This window comes from Engystomops pustulosus, chromosome 1 (genome assembly GCF_040894005.1).
Source record: "Engystomops pustulosus chromosome 1, aEngPut4.maternal, whole genome shotgun sequence".
NCBI lineage: Eukaryota > Metazoa > Chordata > Amphibia > Anura > Leptodactylidae > Engystomops > Engystomops pustulosus.
The window spans coordinates 224,391,185-224,411,752 of record NC_092411.1 but is presented as its reverse complement, the minus strand read 5'-3'; positions in this window follow the sequence as shown (position 1 = coordinate 224,411,752).

Sequence of the window (20,568 nt, the reverse complement as noted above, 5' to 3'; positions counted from 1 at the left end):
TAGCGATTGCTGTTCCCTGTCTGGACTACATTCAATGGGGGCCTCCACCATGTTTTGCGCCCAGGGGCCCCCACCAACCTTAATCCGGCCCTGTATACTGCCGACGCAGAGGATTGCGGGACCTACCTCGGTCCAGGTGTTTCAGGCCTACTATGCCTCCTCCTCCTCCCACCCCTCCTCCACCTCCTCCTCCTCCGAATTACCATCCGTGGGCATGGCGCCATCAGTCGGTAGCTCTAGGCACAGCAGCAGTGCCGTCGCTAAGCGACAGCAGGCGGTGCTCAAACTGCTGAGCCTAGGTGATAAAAGGCACACCGCCCAAGAGCTATTACAGGGCATTCCACATCAAACTTGTTAACTTTGTCGCCACCGTGCTGTGTAAGCCACAAAATATACTGGAAAACTTTTTTCATTTACGGATATTATTTCAGCGCTTCTTGCGCAGATGTTTACATTCCCCTCACCCGCCATATCCCAAACTTATAAGAACGCTACTACACTTGATCTTATACAAAAGGTTCTTAGAAGTGCTGTTTGGGGAGTAGCCTAGAGACAGGGGCTTGGATTGGCGAAAGCTCGCCTGGCAGCGGAGCGCCAGCTCCATGCCAAGATCCAACTAACATAGTTTTAACTGCAGCACCTTTAATCTACTACTAGTTCACTGCCTCCATACATGGTCCCCTTATCAAACGAGCTGTGTCAGGCAGAATTTTGGATTGTTTTCATGGCTTCCATGTTAACTTTGTCGCCACCCTGCTGTGTAATCCACAAAATATACTGGCAAACTTTTATCATGTACCGATATTATTTGAGCGCTTCTTGCTCACCTCCTTTGGTTCCTCTCTGCCACCCATTGGTTTGAAGCCTGAGTCCATTTAGGGTATGTTGCCATGACACTCTCTAGCCTGCCGCTGCTGCCGCTGCCGCTGCCTCTGCATGCCGTCCCCTATAGTGTCAGGGTCAATTATTGGATGTTTTAGATGCTATCTAGCCTCATTCGGTCACTCTGTCATGGCCATGCTGTTGCCCATAATTTTGGCATAATGGTGCGATTAAGCAGCCTCAGAGGCATCCATGCATGCTGCCCCTGCTGTTTCCTGTCCATTTCCGTGGTGTTTCCATCCTTTTCTGAGGTTCCCAGGTGTTTGGCCAAGCTTCCCTGTGCAGAGCCTTGGTCCCCTTGAAAAATGCTCGAGTCTCCCATTGACTTCAATGGGGCTCGTTACTCGAAACGAGCACTCGAGCATCGGGAAAAGTTCGTCTCGAATAACGAGTACCCGTGCATTTTAGTGCTCGCTCATCTCTACTCTCTATATATCAGTGCATTAAGTCTGTGTCACAGCGTAACAGTAACAGGTAACAGCCCTTAGTTACCAAAAATCCCCTGATAGGTAATCACGGAGCTTAAAGCTTAGTGGATAGAGGCTCTGTATCTCCATTGTAGTGGGTCTGGGATTTGAGTCCCAGGCTGGGCAAAAATGTATTTAATTGAACATTGTGTCTGGGGAATCTCTAGGAGATGTGGAGACCCATATATGGACAGATGGTGATCTGAACCTGATGACATGGTCCCTGCTCTCTGCTAACCCGACACATCTCTCAAAAGGATTCCCTGCCTGATGTCTGTAGAAGCCATGCAGTAACGTAGGTTCTGACTTTGAAAGTGTTTACTAGGCGGGACACAGAGGAGTCTGAACAACTGCAGAGAATATCCGTGACAATCTCCCAGCTGCCCGTGACGCGGGGCAGAGGTACAAAAAAAAACAGGACTGTCCCGGCCAATCCGGGGCGGTTGGGAGCTATGTACTATATATATATAACAATAATATATGACAACAACCAAACAGTACAAAGGAGGGGATGTCTGGTAAAATGAATTAAAGCATATAAAATGCTAAAATGATTTATAGGCAACTGAGGCTCATATATATTGTGGCACATATGGGAACTATTGATGGGGAACCCCAGATCAAGTTATGAAAATAGTCTTCTATATTGGATAGAGCTGAGAATATTTTATATAAATTGAACTAGTAATTAAGATGTATGTGACCATGAATTGAAATGGTAATCTAGATGCCTTTCCCTCAATGAGATAGGGTGATTCAAGTCCTTACTCCAATTTTGTAATGGGGAATCTAGATGGACAAATAGCTTTGGTCCAAAGAAATTGTATATTGATGCAATCATTTTAGTTTTTTTACCTGAGGATTCCAGGAGTTTGAGCATCTCAGGGTCTATGGAGGGGAACCGAGTCCCCAGTGACTTCAAGAAATCGGTAATCTTGTAACCTTAGAGAAATCCGGAAGCTGGTATTTGGTACTTATCAGCTAAGTAATCAAACTTTATGGCTCCAGCTGGATCATAAAGGTTGTGTTGCCCCCCTCCACTTCTGCAGGTTGAGATCTGGAATGTGCATTTCCAGAAAGGTTAAAGATATTTTATGGATGGGATACATTACACTAGTATTAGACTGAGTGATGAGTTTCTGCTAGTGCAGGTCAGAGACCTGTATAGAGCTGGGATAAGTCGCAGGTGGGATACTCCCACATCCTGGAGAACATACAGAGTTGAAGTGATAGGGTCCTAGTAATCAAGCTCTCTAATTTAACCCATGGTTTGTCTGATCCAGAAATCAACCAATAAGACATTTGGTCGATAACACATGCCCTATAGTAATCCTCCAGATTATGTTCAATCATTTTATTAAATATTTTCAAACATAGTTTACAAAACAAAGTAACCATCAAAACAAAATAAAAAAAATAAAAGAGAGGGGAAGTTTACAGGAGGGGGGGAGAAGCTCACATAGTCCATGAGGTTATGACATGTATTGAAGTGTCCGAGTCTGTCTCCAGTAGTTCTGGAGCAGAAGTGATGCATCACTAATTGTAGGAAGGGCAGAGGATTGTGAAATAAACCAACAGTAAGACATTACGACTAATACACCTCCTCCCGCTTCCGGTATGATGACAATTTTAGAAACCATCCTCCGACGGGGAGAGGGGATAGTCTTAGTGTGATAGCTTAAATGATCAGAAACATTCCGAACAATGAGCAAAGGATCGGACTTCACATAACATTCATACACATAGAAGGGTGTGGAAAAGACATTAGAAGACATAGTGGGAAAGAACAAGAGGAAGGTTGGGGGAAGGGTACGGAAGAGGCCCTAGCGATGGGGAGATCAACTGGATCTGAGGTACTCTTCTAAGAGCAAATCGGGGGAATGGGACTCCTAGCACCCGGAGCCCTAGTTAATATATCCTTGAAGAGCTGTGAGTCCCGGAGGACTATCCACGGCTGCCAGAGTTTTAAAAATTTCTCTGTCGTCTCAGAGGTGTCAGCGACAACCTCCTCTATGCGATTGAGCTGTATCATTTCTTGGGCCCAGTCGGAAATGGATGTCGGTTTTGGCGCCACTTCCTAGCAATGACGGTCCGGGCTGCTGTGAGGGAGAACCTCAACAGGCTGTTTTTTTGTTTCTTAATGGGCCCGGGAAGAATCGATAGAAGAGCCACCTCCGGAGTCTTTGGGGCATATGAGCTAATGAGGTCATTGGAGATTTTGAAGATTTGGTCCCAGAAGTCTGTAATGTCTTGACATGTCCACCATATATGAAACATGTCTCCCCTGGCCAATCCACATCTCCAGCACGTGTCTGGGATCGAGGGATAGATCGAGTGAAGCATGGTGGGAACCCTGTACCATCTTGCGAGAATCTTGTAAATCCTCTCTTGGGAGGAGCATGCTCTTGAAAGCTTATTTGTATACAGAAATGACTTATCCCAATCTTCTGGAGAAATGGAGGTTCCCAAGTCTGTCTCCCAATTAGCGATAAAAGGTAAAGCTGATGTGTCTGACTCTTATCAAGAGGCTATATATTTGGGAGATACAGTGTTCTGGAGGGGATGCTGAGCAGAAGAGATTCTCAAAGGGCCGGATAGGTGAATGTAATCCTCCAGATTAGGCACCTCCAAGCCTCTCGCATTCCTATGTCTCATTATGGTAGAAAAATCTGTTCTGGGCTGCTAATCATTCCATATCTAGTGATTCAATTGTTTTTTTTTTTAACTTGGGTGAAAAAGGCATGAGGTAAAGAGAGGGTTCTGAAAAGGTACAGTATATATAGATAGATAGAATACTCCTCCACCTCCTCGGTAATTTTAGTCATTAACAGGGGAAAATTGTGCTGTCCGAGGAGAGCAGAGACAGTTGAACTCTTAGATAGGAAATATGATCAGTTTGCCAGTCTAGGGAATGGGTGTCCTTTAATTGGCCAAGTTGGGGAATATAGTTGGGGATTATCTGAGATTTTGTGGAATTAACTTTAAAGTGGGCTATTGCTCTAAACAAAGGAGTGTTCCAGGGAAGACACTGGTTGTGTATGCATAAGAAGCGCTAATGAACTCAGCCAAGGGTCCAATTGAGAGGTTGAAAAAAAGTGGGGAGAAGGGTACAACCCTAGTGGGTATCGTTAGACAAAAGAAAGGATGATGAAAGAGCTCCACTCGAAAATGCCTAGCCATTGGGATTCGAGTACAATGCCTGCATGGTGGAGTAGATATTAACTAAAAGTCAAACTTGCGGAGTGCAGAGAAGGTGTACGACCAGTTAACGCTGTTGAACGGCTTCTTGGCATTAATAGTCAGGAAGGAAGAAGGGATATTATGTTTCTCATAATACTGTATTAATGCTAATACTCTATGTGTGTTATCGGGTGCTGGTCTACCCAAGTCGAAACCCGTCTGGTTGTGTTTAATAAGATGAGGGATATGTTTCCTAATTGTTGTAGCAAGAATGCGTTAAGCTTAATATCCCCATTAAGTAACAAGATTGAAAGTTAGAAGTAGTAGAGGTGGGCTTAGCAGGTTTTAGAATGGTCATAAAGAGGGCAGCCAACAGTTGGGCATATGCTTTGTAATACTTGTTAGAGTACCCATCTGGACCTGGGGATTCGTTTTTAGAAAGTTGTTTGATGACATTTAGAATTTAGAAGATCTATCAGGGAATTTGGGTCCTGGAATTGTTACCTCAGACACTTCTGATAAATCTCCCACAATGTGTCACAGGAAAACATTCTCAAAATCCCCTGGTTATGTTAAAGCCTTCTAAAGTTCTAACCACTTACAGTGACATAGGGCAGATTTGAAAAATTTGGCTGTGTCCTTGAGGCCAAGATAGGCTGAGTCCTGAAGGGGTTAAGTATAAGTGTTAAGGTATTAAAAACATAATTTGAAGGGGGCGTGGCCTGATTCCGACCTAGGAGGACATGGCCGTGGAGCTCCCGGGACCCGACACCCTATCACCCTCCATTGGCAGCCATCCTCCACTTGTACCCCCTCCAGCCTACTCCACGGTGCCGCGGGTACCTGCCCTCACCTTCCGGTGGCGGTATTGCGGCGGTCACCGGCTCCGTGCTGGCCCACCCGACACTGCGGCTGCCTGTCGGCGCTGTGAGGTCCACCCGGGGGAGGGAAAACCCCCCTCCGTACATCCTGTGCTGCCAATTCAGCCGGTTACAGCCCTGCACCCTGCCTGAGGCACCATTTCCTGGGACTCCCCTGTGCTGCCTGAGGCCTAGGCGCACAGGGTTAACCCTGACAATGCCGGACCAAGTTAGGGAAGTAATTCCCCTGCCTCTGCCCACCTTTCACATGGGGACCCCAAGCTGTGCAGCTCAGCAGGCACTGAGCCCTCCATATTCCCAGTGATCCCCTGCTCCTGGGTTCTGTTTTATATTAACCCTTGCAGTGCCGCTGCATTCTTCACATGGGCCCTGACTCTATCTCTGCTAATTACTGGATGCTAAGCTCCTCGATTGTTTATCACCTGCCCTCTCTGCCCAGGCGCCATGGGTAACCGGAGCAAGATGGCTAAATTGCTCAAAGCAGCTCCTGGGCATCTGCGCCTCCATCGGATGATGAATCCGTCCATGAAGATCCTCCATTCTAGTCCCTGGACGTGCAGGAATGCTCCACATCCCAAGCCGTTCTTGCGCAGATACAGTCGAATGCTGCTAAAAAGTTGGGAAAATTCTCCCGCACACAGCCCTGCTCTCCTCCCCCTCCCTCTTTGAAGGCTCCCAGAGCCCGCCACAGCTTGTGAGCTATAAGGAAGGCGCCCACCCGCCTGACGCGGCCACGGAGCTGGACCACAAATTTGCAGAGGTGCTGGCGGCCATAAACGGGTGCCAGTCCAAACTTGTCACCAAGGGGGATGAGCTGCGGCAGGACTTAGTTTTACTAAGATATGATGTCCATAAAGCCAAAGAGCAAATCACCGAAACTGAACGCAGAATATCTGAGGTGGAGGATGTCCAGAGGCCTATGCCGACACAGATCAGAGAGCTTCACCGCCAAATGTCTGCATCCATCGACAGAGCTGAAGACCTCGATAACCGACTGAGACGGAACAACGTTCGAGTGGTCGGCCTCCCCGAAAAAGTGGAGGGGTCTGACCCTGTATCCTTTTTTGAAAATTGACTCAAAAATATGCTTCCTGCGGATACCTTTTTCCTGTTCTTCACAGTTGAAAGGGCCCATCGAGTGTCAACCCGCCCTGGCCCCCCCGGGGGCAATCCAAGACCCTTCCTGGCCAGGCTGCTGCACTTTAGGGACAGGGACTCTATCCTCAGGGCGGTCCGTACCAAGGGAAAAATTTGGTACACTAACAGCAGTACGTGACTGCAGAAAAGGAATATCTAGAGAAGCCTACTCCGGGGAGTAAAAAGACTTGAGCACAGGCACAGAGGAATCATCTAGCTGTAGTGAAGGAGCGCCTGCTAGCCAGGGAAGCGTCCATCTTTGAATTTGGAGATAAAAATGGGAAGCTGCTTGCATATCTATCACGGGCCGAACATCCTTGTGCTTCCGTTCCTTCTATCCTTGACGGCAACAGAGCCTTGATCACAGAACCCCGGGCCATAAACATGGTATTTCACGGCTTCTACTCTTCTCTTTACAGCTCCAAATTTTCCTTCTCTTCCATCGAGATTTCCAGTTTTCTTGATAGTCTTCCACTTTGGAGGCTTACAACCACATTGTCTTCGGAACTTGATGCCCCGCTCTCGGCGGAGGAGGTGGAACTGGCCATCCAATCATTACCCCCCGGTAAGACACCTGGACTTGATGGGCTGGGAGGTGAGTGGTATAGGGATAACTGTGAGACTCTGGTCCCCCATCTCTTTAGTCTGTACTCTGCTGCGCTTGACAGTGGTTCCCTCCCTGACTCCATGCGTGAAGCCCTTATTGTAGTTCTTCCCAAGTCTGGTAAGGACCCGCTGCTCCCCACTCATACCGCCCTATTTCCCTCCTAAATTCAGATGTTAAAATACTAGCAAAAATTCTGGCAACAAGGCTTAACAAAGTAATATTATCCTTGGTTCACCCGGACCAGACGGGCTTTATGCCTGGGAGGGGAATTGGCATAAATATACAAAGTCTACACCTAAACATAGTGGAGGCAGAGAGGTCATCAGACCCAGGGTTTATATTATCCATAGATAATTGCAAGGCATTTGATTCTGTGGAGTGGCCCTATTTCTGGACCCTCTTGCCCAGGCTGGGTATTGGCCCTCGCTTCACAGCATTAGTTAGATTACTGTATAGCAACCCAAAAGCCAGGGTAAGGACCAACCTTAATATCTCACCCACTCTCCCTAAGGCCAGGGGGACTAGACAGGGTTGCCCACTATCTCCCCTCCTCTTCGCATTTGCCATTGAACCCCTCGCTGTGGCGATCCGTCACTCCGATGGCTTTAAAGGCATCACTAGAGGTACTAATATCAAAAAGGTGTCCCTTTATGCTGATGATACACTGGTATACCTTGGGGATGTGGGCTCCTCTCTGGAATCTCTTCTGTCCCTGATAAAACGCTATGGTGGGGGGGGGGTCTCGGGTCTTCGGGTTAACTGGGACAAATCGGCCCTCTTTCTATTATCAGATGCAGTGGTACACTCCCTCCCCGTCCCAATCCAGGTGGTGTCCACTTTTAAATATCTAGGAGTCCAGGTATCACATAAGGTTCAGGCATATACGGAGTTAAACATTACACCCCTGATAACTGCGACGGAATCGTGCTTAAAAGCCTGGTCCACCCCTGTACGGATGTATTAACATATTCAAAATGATCTTCCTCCCAAAATTTCTGTACCTTTTCCACGCTTGTCCTATACTGCTTCCTAAGAGCCTGTTTAAACACATAGACGTCATTCTTAGGCCCTTCTACTGGCAGGGTGGCGCCCCGCACTTTAGTCTAGCGCTGCTTCAAGCTCCCAAGTCTAGGGGTGGACTGGCGGCCCCTGATCTGTATATTTATTACCTGGCTTCCCAGCTAGTATATGCCCAGTGGTGGATAGATATAGACATGGGTAATGCGGCTACTGCACTGGCTGGGGCCCTGGTAGGTTCTTATGAAGCCCTTACAAACCTGCTGTACAGATATAAGTCCCCATCTGATACCCCACTTCCCCTACGTACGGTAGCGATGTGTGCTGGCATAGGGCACAATCCCTGGTAGAACCGAGCAGCTCTCCCCCTCTCTTGCCTAGAACTCCATTGTGGCTAAATCCATGGCTCTCCCACTTCTTCTCCCTCCCAGGCTGGACAATGTGGGGGGCGGCTGGGGTGAAATTTGTAGTCAGCTCTTATCCTCAGATGCTGAATTACTGAGCTTTAACGAGATAAGGGAGAGACATACTGTTCCTGGTACGGCTAGCTTCCACTACACGCGACACGCATTGAAAGCCCAATTTGGGTCCTTTAGCCTGACAGTGAAATTCTACAAACTAGAGACTCTGATTACCTTATATACTCGAGTGTAAGCCTAGTTTTTCAGCACAAAAAATGTGCTGAAAAACCCAAACTCGGCTTATACTCGAGTCAAAAAAATAAATATATCCAAACTCACCTTTCCGGCGACCCCTGTATATCTTCTGTGTGATCTTTCCGGCAGCGGCGGCAGGCTATATACACTGGGGCAGGGTCTGGCAGGCTATATACACTGGGGCAGGGTCTGGCAGGCTATATACACTGGGGTAGGGACTGGCAGGCTATATACACTGGGGCAGGGTCTGGCAGGCTATATACACTGGGGCAGCTGTGACCAATGCATTTCCCACCCTCGGCTTATACTCGAGTCAATAGGTTTTCCCAGTATTTTGTGGTAAAATTAGGGGCCTCGGCTTATACTCGGGTCGGCTTATACTCGAGTATATACGGTAGTACCCCGGACCTCCCTAAGCCACTCACTTAGTGCTATGCTCTTCTACAAGAACAAAAATCTAGACCATTTGATAGAGCCCGTGAATGCTGGAGACAGGATATCCCTGACCTGTCGGATGATGACTGGAGGGAGGTCGAACTATCCTACTTCACATCTGTAGTGAGTGCAAGGGACTTCCTGATCCAATCTAAATTCCTCCATCAAGTATATTTCACCCCTGCTAGACTATTCCGCATGGGAGCAATGCCCAACGATCTTTGCTTTCGCTGTCAGGCTGAAGTTGGATCCTTCCTGCACTGTGTCTGGTCCTGCCTTAGGGTTCATGTCTGCTGGAGTTCCTAAATCTACACTTTGTTCTCCCATGCTTAATGTCTCCCTCTGTCTCCTCGGCATCATAAATGAAGTTGTGAACGGCCTCTATGACAAAATTTTCTTTAGGTTCGTCTTATACTATGCCCGAAAAGTGGTGATGATGACTTGGAAGGACCAGGAGCCCCCTCCATTAAAAAGATGGATACTACTTATTAACAGTGTCATCCCCCACTACTGGTACCTGTATGTTAACAGGAAGTGTCCCCAGAAGTTTGATCGCATCTGGTCCACATTTATTGTAATTGTGTGAAATTTCAAAAAAATGCAAAAATAAATACTTAAAAAAAAACAAAACATAATTTGAACCCAAAATCAGATTTTATGGGAAAATATAATTATAGATTTAATTATTAGAAATATGACTGTCCTTTAAAACTGTTTATTGATAACACACTTAGATTCACTTAAAGCAGCAATTCGTACAAACAAGGAAGGTGTGTTAATAAAAAATTGAAAAGTAATTATCATACTTCATAGTAAACATCTATATCTGTGTTATAGACAGCTTTTATTTCTAATTTACTCGAAATCACGTTTTAGAAATTGATTGGAAAAAGTAAAATTAAAATATTATCCTGGAAAAAAACTTGTTTTTCATTTTCACCTGCAAGATATAATAATTACACTGCTTTTTAGCCATTATGTTGATGTAAATTAGTTACTGAGTGCACTAACAAAGTTAGCGAAAGAAGGGAAAATTATGACTTCTAAGTAATTATTTCGATTTTTATGGAATCAATTAAAAATGACACCTAATTTTTGGCATTATGTTTTTTAAACTTGAACACTGAGAGACCAGGGTGGCGAGAAAAACTGTGCCTTACCTCTACATAGTAAGAATTGGATACTTCTGCTTTTTCCTATTACTGTTCTTCCTTTTCAGTCTCTACAAAAAGAAACTTTTCTGCAAGGTAACTGCCAGTGATTTTCTATCATCAGATATTTATAACATATTTATTCCTTAAGTAGTATTGATCTCCCCAGTGTCCCTTTATCACCAATCAATACATTGAAGGAAAAAGATTAAAATATAATTTTTCGGTTTAACTCTAAGTAATAAATATAGTATACTACAGTAAAAAACAGTATTTTCCAATCACCATCTACAGACAACAATCTACAACTGTGATGGTTGGAGACATGTGCTTGTGGCTAAGTTAGACCTGTTCATGTATGTTTTTTTATAAATAAAATTAGCAAATTTTTTAATAAAACATTTACAAGTAATATATTGATATGTACACATAAAATAACACTGCAAAGATCACAGTTGAGTAGCGAAAATTTGAGCACAGTAAAATAAAATATTGTGCCCTGTTTTTGTGTTTGGTGTACATTTTGATCCTCTTATGTGTTTAGCCAGTTTTCCAGAGTTGGAAATTTCCATGGTGTCATTGTGTAATGCCCCTATGTGAGAATTATGAATTACAATTGCAGAAAGGAATGGTAAAAGAAATCCTATAATCAGGTGCACCTTATAGTCCAGTGTGCCTTATATATGAACCTAGACATTTTAGCAGGCATTTATTGATGGTGCGCCTTATACTCCGGTGCGCCCTATAGTCCGAAAAATACTGTATATCAAGCAGGTGTGTCTATTCTTTTTACTATTTTTTTTTGCTAATTTTTTTTATTAAAAGTTGCGCTAAAGTAGCTAATTTTTCTGCAACCCCCTTCTTAACTTTTGCCTAGGTCTGCTCTGGATTGGAGTTCATCTGCGTTAAAATTGTACCATGATTTGCACCATAATTGTGACTTTTTTACACATATACATCTGGATTTTATAGATATATTAGGCGCAACACTGTAAAAAGCTTGTACATCTAACTGGCAGATGCAAAAGTCACAAATTATGGCGCACATATACAAAAGAATAAATTGAGAAAACCCTAAGATAAATGACCCCCAATGTGTTTGTTGGTCTTAATATTTTAGCCAAGCTGGCACCAGTTTCTCCAAAATGACAGTATTAAAAAGTTTAAATCTCTAAATACATCTATTGTATTACTTTCAGATTGTAAAAAATCTGGCAAGCCAAGGTGTCTATAAAAATATATACAAAAATATGTGACATTTCTACCTGCTCAGCAAAGTTCGCAGCCACCTAATTTTATAGGGAAGCACATGATTTATTTTTGTAATCCAGATGCCAACATTAAAAAAAAGTAAAAAATTTGTGCGCAATGGCCACAAAAAGTAGAATATTATAGCACATAAAAACTCCACTCCCCTACTGGAAAAGGGAAAAGCGTAGAAGGAGTTTCTCAAGAATCCGCAACTTTTGTGCAAATGATATTTTAGGAAAATAAAGCCGAAAAAACCCCAACAGAATCAGATGCTAGATTTTTCCATTTCTAAGATGTATAAAACAAGACCCCCCACAAAAAAAACAATATAAACTCAAATTTCCTGATAAATAACCCCCCATGGATTTTATTATAATGTAACCAATCATAAATTACATTAGTAATTGCAATTAGTAAGAACAGTTATCAGAATGTTTCTCTATTGCTACTTTAATCATTAAGCCAGTTCTGTAAAATAGATTACAATTTCAAGGAGGGGGCTTCTTTTTATTTCCATTTGCAGTAGTATTCCTCATAGTATCATAGTATATAAGGCTGGAAAAAGACGCAAGTCCATCAAGTCCAACCTTTAAGAATTAAATAAATGTTTTATCTCCAGAAAGGCATCCAGGCCTCTCTTGAACATGTACATAGAGTCCGCCATAACAACCTCCTGCGGCAGGGAGTTCCATAGTCTCACTGCTCTTACAGTAAAGAACCTTTGTCTATGGTGATGGTAAAATCGCCTCTCCTCTAGGCGTAGAGGATGCCCCCTTGTCCTGGTCACAGGCCTAGGTATAAAAGATCTTTGGAGAGATCCTTGTACTGTCCGTTCAGGTATTTGTACATTGTAATGAGGTCTCCCCTCAGTCGTCTTCTTTCTAATAATCCCAAATTTTTTAATCTGTCAGTGTATTCTAATCCCTCCATTCCCCTAATAATCCTGTTTGCTCTCCTCTGCACCCGTTCCAGCTCTACTATATCCTTTTTATACACTGGTGCCCAAAACTGTACACAATATTCCATGTGTGGTCTGACCAGGGATTTGTATAAGGGCAAAACTATGTCTTTATCATGAGAATCTATTCCTCTCTTGATACATCCCATATTTTTATTTGCTTTAGCAGCAGCCGCCTGGCTCTGGTCACTAAAATTAAGTTTACCATCCACCAATACCCCCAAGTCCTTTTCAGCTCCAGTTTTACTAAGTAATTGTCAGGATCAGTGGATCCTCTGGACCACCGCGGGAGATGAACTAGCCGACACCTGGGACCGGAGCCCAAGCGACACCTGGTTTTCACCAGAGCCCGCCGCAAAGCGGGTTGGACTGGCTGCGGCAGGATACCACTAGGTCGTTCCACAGGTGCGACCAGCCCGCGGTGGCAGCCGAGGTCGAGGTACCTTAGCGGATGACAGTCTCGCAGTCAGGTCCAGGCACAAAATCAGGGCAGGCGGCAGAGATGCAACGTCAAGTCCAAGTCCAAGGTCAGCAACGAGAGGTCCAGGCAGGTGGGAGCGGGAACACAGGCACACGGAACACAGCAACACGGAGGAACTCGGGTAACACAGGACACAGGAGCGGGAACACACAGGAATACACAGGAACGCAGGAATACACAGGAACGCAGGAATACACAGGAACGCAGGAATAATCGCTTGGAAGCTTTCTCTAAGGCTATGAGGCACAAAGATCCGGCAAGGGTAACAGGAAGAGGCAGGCTTATGAAGAATTGGGCAATAAGGCCAGCGCCAATTAATGGGGCGCTGGCCCTTTAAATTTGGAGAAAGGGACGCGAGCGCACAGCGGAGGGGAGTGAGCCAGGAGCGGGGACGGGTGAGATGCGCTGGCGGCGCGCTCGCGGGGGCAGGGCGGCACAGGTGAGCCCACGACCCGCGATGTGGGTCGCGGGACCACCCGTGACAGTAATTGATCGTTTAGAACATAATTATACTTTTTGTTTCCATGGCCCAAGTGCATAACTTTACATTTATCTACATTAAACCTAATCAACCATTTCTCTGCTCACTCCTCAAGCTTCCACAAATCCCTCTGTAATGCTAAACTATCGACCTCAGTATTTATTACTTTACACAGCTTAGTATCATCTGCAAATATTGAAACTTGACTGTGTAAACCCACTACAAGGTCATTAATAAAAATATTAAAAAGAAGTGGCCCCAATACTGACCCCTGTGGCACTCCACTGGTAACATCAACCCAATCTGCGAATGTGCCATTAATGACCACCCTCTGTTTTCTTTCACTAAGCCAATTACTTACCCAAATACACAGATTTTCTCCTATTCCCAGCAGTCTCATTTTATATACCAACCTTTTATGTGGCACGGTGTCAAATGCCCAGATCCAGTCTTGAACTTACCTCCTCGTAGAAACCAATCAGATTAGTCTGACAGGACCGATCTCTCATAAACCCATGCTGACGCTGGGTTATAAGGTTGTGCACAGTGAGATACTCCAGGATAGCATCTCTAACAAACCCCTCAAATATTTTCCCCACCACAGCAGTTAGACTCGCGGGTCTGTAGTTTCCAGGATCGCTATTTGATCCTTTTTTGTATATTGGTACCACATTTGCTATGCGCCAGTCCTGTGGAACATAACCAGTCTTCAAATATTAAAAATAGCGGTCTGTCTATCACCGTACAGAATTCATGCAGAACCCAGGGGTGTATGCCATCTGGCCCCGGTGATTTATCTATCTTAGTGGTTGCGAGGCGGCGCCGTACCTCTTCCTGGGTTAAACTGTTGACATTCAAAAAAGAATTTACATTATTCCTCATTGTGTCTTCCACCAGGGGATTTTCCTGGGTAAAGACAGTTGAGAAGGCGACATTCAGTAGATTGGCCCTTTCCTAATCTCCTTCCACCATGACCCCCATGTTATTTCTAAGGGGACCCACAATCTCTGTTTTTAGTTTCTTATCATTTATATACTTGAAAAATAATTTGGGATTATTTTTGCTCTCCCTGGCAATATTTCTCTCAGTCTCTATTTTTGCGGCCTTTATCAGCTTTTTTTCAGGATTTATTTTTCTCTTTATAATCCCGTAATGCCTCATCGCTACCTTCACGTTTTAGCACCTTAAACGCTTTATCTTTCTCACTTATTGCTTTCCTTACAAGACTAGTTAGCCACATAGGCTTTTTCTTGTTCCTTTTATGCTTTTTCCCATAAGGTATGTGTTTCTCACAGGACTTTTTCAGAATATATGAAAAAAAGTCCCATTTTTGGGGGGGCTTTTGTCTTTGAGAACATTATCCCAGTCTATGCCTTTAAGGTCTTCGCTTAGTTGCTGAAAATTTGCCCTCCTAAAGTTTAGAGTGTTGGTTGCCCCTTCACTAATGCTCTTAGTAAAGCGTAATACAAAATCAATGATATTATGATCACTATTCCCCAGGTTCCCCCCAACCTGTAGTTTTGATACCCTATCAGGTCTGTTGGTAAGGATAAGGTCCAGCAGTGCCCCCCCCTCTTGTTGGCTCCAGGACTAGTTGCGGACTAATTGTCTTTTGTTGTTGACAAGAACCTGCTACCTTTGAAGGACCTGCAGGTTTTTGCCCCCCAGTCAATATCTGGGTAATTGAAGTCCCCCATGATAAGTACTTCACCATGCTTTGAAGCCGCATCCATTTCAATTATCAGCATTTCCTCTGCTGCCTCCATTATATTTGGAGCCTTATAACAAACCCCTAGTAATATTTTATTATTCTTTTTCCCTCCTCTTATCTCCACCCATAGGGACTCAACATTTGCATTTGCGTTACTGATGTCATCTCGCAAGACAGGCTTGAGGCAAGAATTCACATATAAACAAACCCCTCCCCCTTTTTTATTTATATGATAATTTCTAAAAAGACTAACCATCTATAGTAACAGCCCAGTCATAGCTACTGTCCAGCCATGTCTCGCTGATACCCACTATATCATAATTCCGCTCCAACATCAAGAGTTCCAGTTCCTCCATTTTGTTTGTGAGGCTTCTGGCATTTGTGTACATACACTTTATATGGTTTTCCCTGTCCGTATTCCTTTTGTCCTTATTCCCCAATCTCATTCCAGCCCCCCTTCCTCCCCCATGGACTATGACTCTTCCCAGCTCTCTATCTACACTATCTTTTTGCCCTGCACAAGTGTAGTTGCCCTCCCCCCAGGTCTCTAGTTTAAACACTCCTCCAACCTTCTAGCCATTTTTCCCCCAAAACAGCTGCACCCTCCCCATTGAGGTGCAGCCCATCCCTACTGTAGAGCCCTTAACTGACAGAAAAGTCAGCCCAGTTCTCCATGAACCCAAAACCCTCCTTCCTACACCAACTTTTGAGCCACTTATTTACCTCCCTGATCTCCCGCTGCCTTTCTGGTGTGGCCCGTAACACAAGCAGTATTTCGGAGCTTATGGCCTAAATCCCTGAAGTCATTTTTAAGGACCTTCCACCTACCTCTTACTTTGTCATTAGTGCCAATGTGGACCATGACCGCTGGTTCCTCAATAGCCCCTCCCAGTAATCTGTCAACCCGATCCGCAACATGCCGAACCTGAGCACCCGGCAAACAACACACTGTTCGGTATGCACGGTCTTTGTGACAGATTGCTCTGTGTGTTCCCCTAATAATCGAATCTCCCACTACCAGCACCTGTCTGATCTTGCCTGTGCTCCCATTACCCTTCTTACTGGAGCAGACAGTCCCCTGGTTGCTAGAGGCCATGTCTTGCTGCAGCATTGCTACCCCAGAGCTGATATCCCCCTCATCCGCCAGCCTGGCAAACTTATTGGGGTGCACCAGATCAAGACTAGACTCCCTACTACTCTTCCCTCTACCCCGCCTTCTACATGTTACCCAACTAGCTGCCCCCTCACTCTGCACCTCCATACTTCCCTCCCCACACCCATCTTCCCCAGAGAGTTTGTGCTCCAGGAGCAGCAAACTTCGTTCCATATTGTCAATTGCCCGCAGCCTTGAAACTTGCTCATTTAGATCCAGAATCTGGGCTTCCAGATTAGCAATTTCACACATCCCACACAGCAGTATTACCCCTCGAACGGCTGTTCAAGGAAAGTATACATGGCACAGGATGTACACCGTGTAGCAATGCCACTTATGGAGTCCATTGTTCTAATGGGGATTACAATAGAAATATGCACAGAAAGAAGAATTTACAGTCAAAGTAACACAAAATACAGCAGTTACCTGCTAAAGCCCCTCAAACTTAAGTCCCTTAAATGTAGGTCACACTTCGGATCAATGCATACTCGCCACCAAGCTCCCTCACTTGCTTTTCTGATGCTTTTTTTAAAGGTTATCTGCCACAAGATCTGGCTGCAAACCACCAAACAAACTGACCACAGAAGTATATAAAGGCTGCTAATTAGATAGCCACACCTCACTATTAATTAGGCAGCACCTGTGACTATACTGTCTAGATAAGCAAGGTGAATGCCTCCCTAAAACCCCTCACACAATATACAGATTATGCAAGTAAAATACCTTCAGATCTGCTTGGTTGCAATAAAAATCACACAATGAATATCAGGAAATAAAAATGCAGATGCACTTATCTATCTGTTACTGGATCCAAAAAGTACTCCTTCCCTTAAACGTAAGTCCCACTTAAGACACTGCACACACTTCGGATCAATGCACACTCGCCACCAAGCTTCCACACTCGCTTTTCTGATGCTTTTTTTAAAGGTTATCTGCCACAGAAATCTGCAGAGCTCACTGCAACAAGATCTGGCTGCAAACCAGGGGGTTTGTAATCTTTTTAGTCTACATCATGATATAGCGAGTGTAATGAGTTGGTGTAATCCCTTAGTTTGAGTTTTGATTATAGACATGCTACTATATATACTTTGACAATCTCCTGCTCCATTGCTTAATCGCTTTAATTTAATACTGATATTACCAAAGTATAGCTAAAGTAATTTACAGCCTTTTCTTTACTGAGCAGCTAAACCGCTATTTTCCAGATTTATTTCTCCTGACCTGAATTATATTTTTCACTGTGATATGTTTTTTAATTAGAAAGGCTGGTTTCTTACTGCTTGTGAACTTTTCAACCTTTGTGTGTGATTTCCTTAGATATACAGCTTTCTAGGATGGCACATTTATTCATTTAATTATATTCGTTTGAAATATCTCATGTGCTGGGCTTCCTCAAGGGGGCCTTTTTACAGTTTTTTAGTATATTTTAACTTTTAATAATTTTATGTATTTATTATAATGTAACATATTTCTGCATTTAATATGACTCTTTGGTGGCTGCGGTATGCATTACCAGCATTTATTTCAGCTTTAATTATTGTTATAGATAAAGCCGAGGTTTAGCAATGAGCACTCTGTTGTAGATGTAGGGAATAAAGAAATAATTCTAGATATTTTATTACATTTACCTTTAGAAGTACCATATATATAGCGAGTAAATGCAGAGTTTTTTACTACAATTTTTGTGCTAAAAAGCCAAACTTGGCTTATATTCGAGTATATAAAAAAAAAACGTAGTACTCCGGCGCTCAACTCTGGCGTCTACTTCTCCCCGCAGCACTTTTTCAGGCAGGTGCACATCTATGAAACTATGCACAGAAACTATGACGTGGCAGTGCCGCCACCTGCTGACGTCATAGTTTGTGTGCCGGCAGATTGCATAGACATGCATCTGCTGCCATGGCTGGGAATCAGAGACTTTCTGTGGGGAGTAATTTTAAAGACATTTTAAGGACATGCTGGACATTCTATTAATGGGGGCACTCTTCTGGACATTTTGTTATTGTGGGCACTCTACTGGGCACTTTATTAATGGGGGCCCTCTGCTGGACATTTAATGTGGATATTTCAGTAGGGGGGACTACTGGATATTTTATTGATGAGGGGAGACTACTGGACATTTTAATAGAGATTAGCAGCTTGTGTGCAGGAAGCCTTTCATTGAACATAGTTCTTACTGATAATGGCGGCATGTTTGGGGTTGTTGAAACTTTAAATAATTATTTTTTACACTTTTATTTTTTTAAAGCAAAATTGTAGGCTTGTTATGACTGCTTTACACATCACCTAGGACCCCGTCAGTTGCAAACCTTTGTTAAATAAGGTGTAATACCAGTATAACACAGTAAGATTCGTTGCTGCTACTCGTAGCATATAGATGGTTAGTAATAATAAATAACAAAACTAGTGGTCACTGAATGAGATAAAATAAAAATAAATAGATCTTTGCTAGTGAGTGTGAGAACCTGTCTTCTGTCTCATAAACTATGGGGCACATTTACTAAGGGCTTTGTGCTACTTTGCGATACACTTTAGTCGGACTGTTCACATTCTTCATTGCTTGCACAGGTATTTAAAAAGTGTCTGTGCTGCGATTGTGTCGCACGCAAACCTATTATGGAGCAGCTGTGTATTTAAAGATGCACCACAAATATGATGGTGAACTCTATTGGACTTGTGCGGGTAAGCGACAGATTGATGATTTCTGGTGCACAATCTTAGTGAATTGACTCTTATGGTGGACCTAGCCCGGTTTTTAAGACTGATCCAACTAAATCCACAAAAAATTTAATCTAATGGAGGTTTAAACCTTACAAACCATGGCTCTATAATCCAAAATTATTCATATGAATATCCATAATCATGTAAAGGATTGAGATCCAAGTTCCTGTATTGACATAAAGATTTGAGTCCAGAAAGTAGGTCACCATACATACTCCTCCGCTATATGTCTCTTCTCCTTCTACCCTCTGTATATGTGTATATATATATATATATTTATATATATATATATATATATATATATATATATATATATATACATATACAGAGGGTAGAAGGAGAAGGAGAAGAGACATATATATATATATATATATATATATATATATATATATATATATTTATAGCATATATGGTTCCTAGAGGAAATCACAAAGGAATATAGTGTAGCCTGTAATGTAAAATCTTATGTTCTTTATTTTAGTCTACTCATAATTCTCATGATAAAAATTACAAAATCATAAAACTCTGCATTCAGTATGTCTGAATGTCCAACCAGACTCTTGGGGGATATATAGATGAAGAGCTTTAGTTTTGTGTTGGAAGAGTGCAGCAGCACCCTTCCGAAGCCGAACTACGGCTGTTCACATTGATGTTCACACTGATGTGACTACATAACACTCTACCCATATACATTGCAGTTTTTCTTTCTCAGATCACTGCAGGTGGCACCCATTGACTTTTCATTCTACAACTGTAATACCAGTCTGTAAAAATTGAACATTTTGCACAATTTTGCACAGATCAGTCACTGTGAGTGTGAAATTATATACCCCCAAGGCTAAGCTCTCTATTCACTGCAGTGAAAATAGTTGTGTTGCCTTTTGCAGTGACTCTCGCTCTGCTTTGTACAAACCTATTAACATACAATTCTCATGTTATTCACTTACTACCTAAAATAAATACACAAAATAGCTGTCCTGTGGCAATATTCACTTTTTCTCAAAGCTAAATTCAAGTCAAATTCTCAAACCAGAACCTTCTTTTCCATTTTTATTTTTTCCTTTAGTACCTGCTGTTCACATCACTTAGTCTAAATTTTATAGTTCCTGGCAGTTATTACTTATCTCACTGTGTGATAATTTATACGTTTCAAGACAATTCTGCTTTTAACTCTTATATTCAATACATGTGTAAGAAAGAAAGAAATCTTTCTCCTGAGATCAATATTATATTGCTAATGAAAACGTCACGTTGTAAAACAAGAAAGTCACCTACAGAAAGTTTCATTTATGTATATAATATATACACTATCAGTCTAAATGTCAATCGGCCTTTATCTGTACAGATTAAGATAGTATTTAAGACATGCATAGAATATTATTCAACAATCATGTCTTTT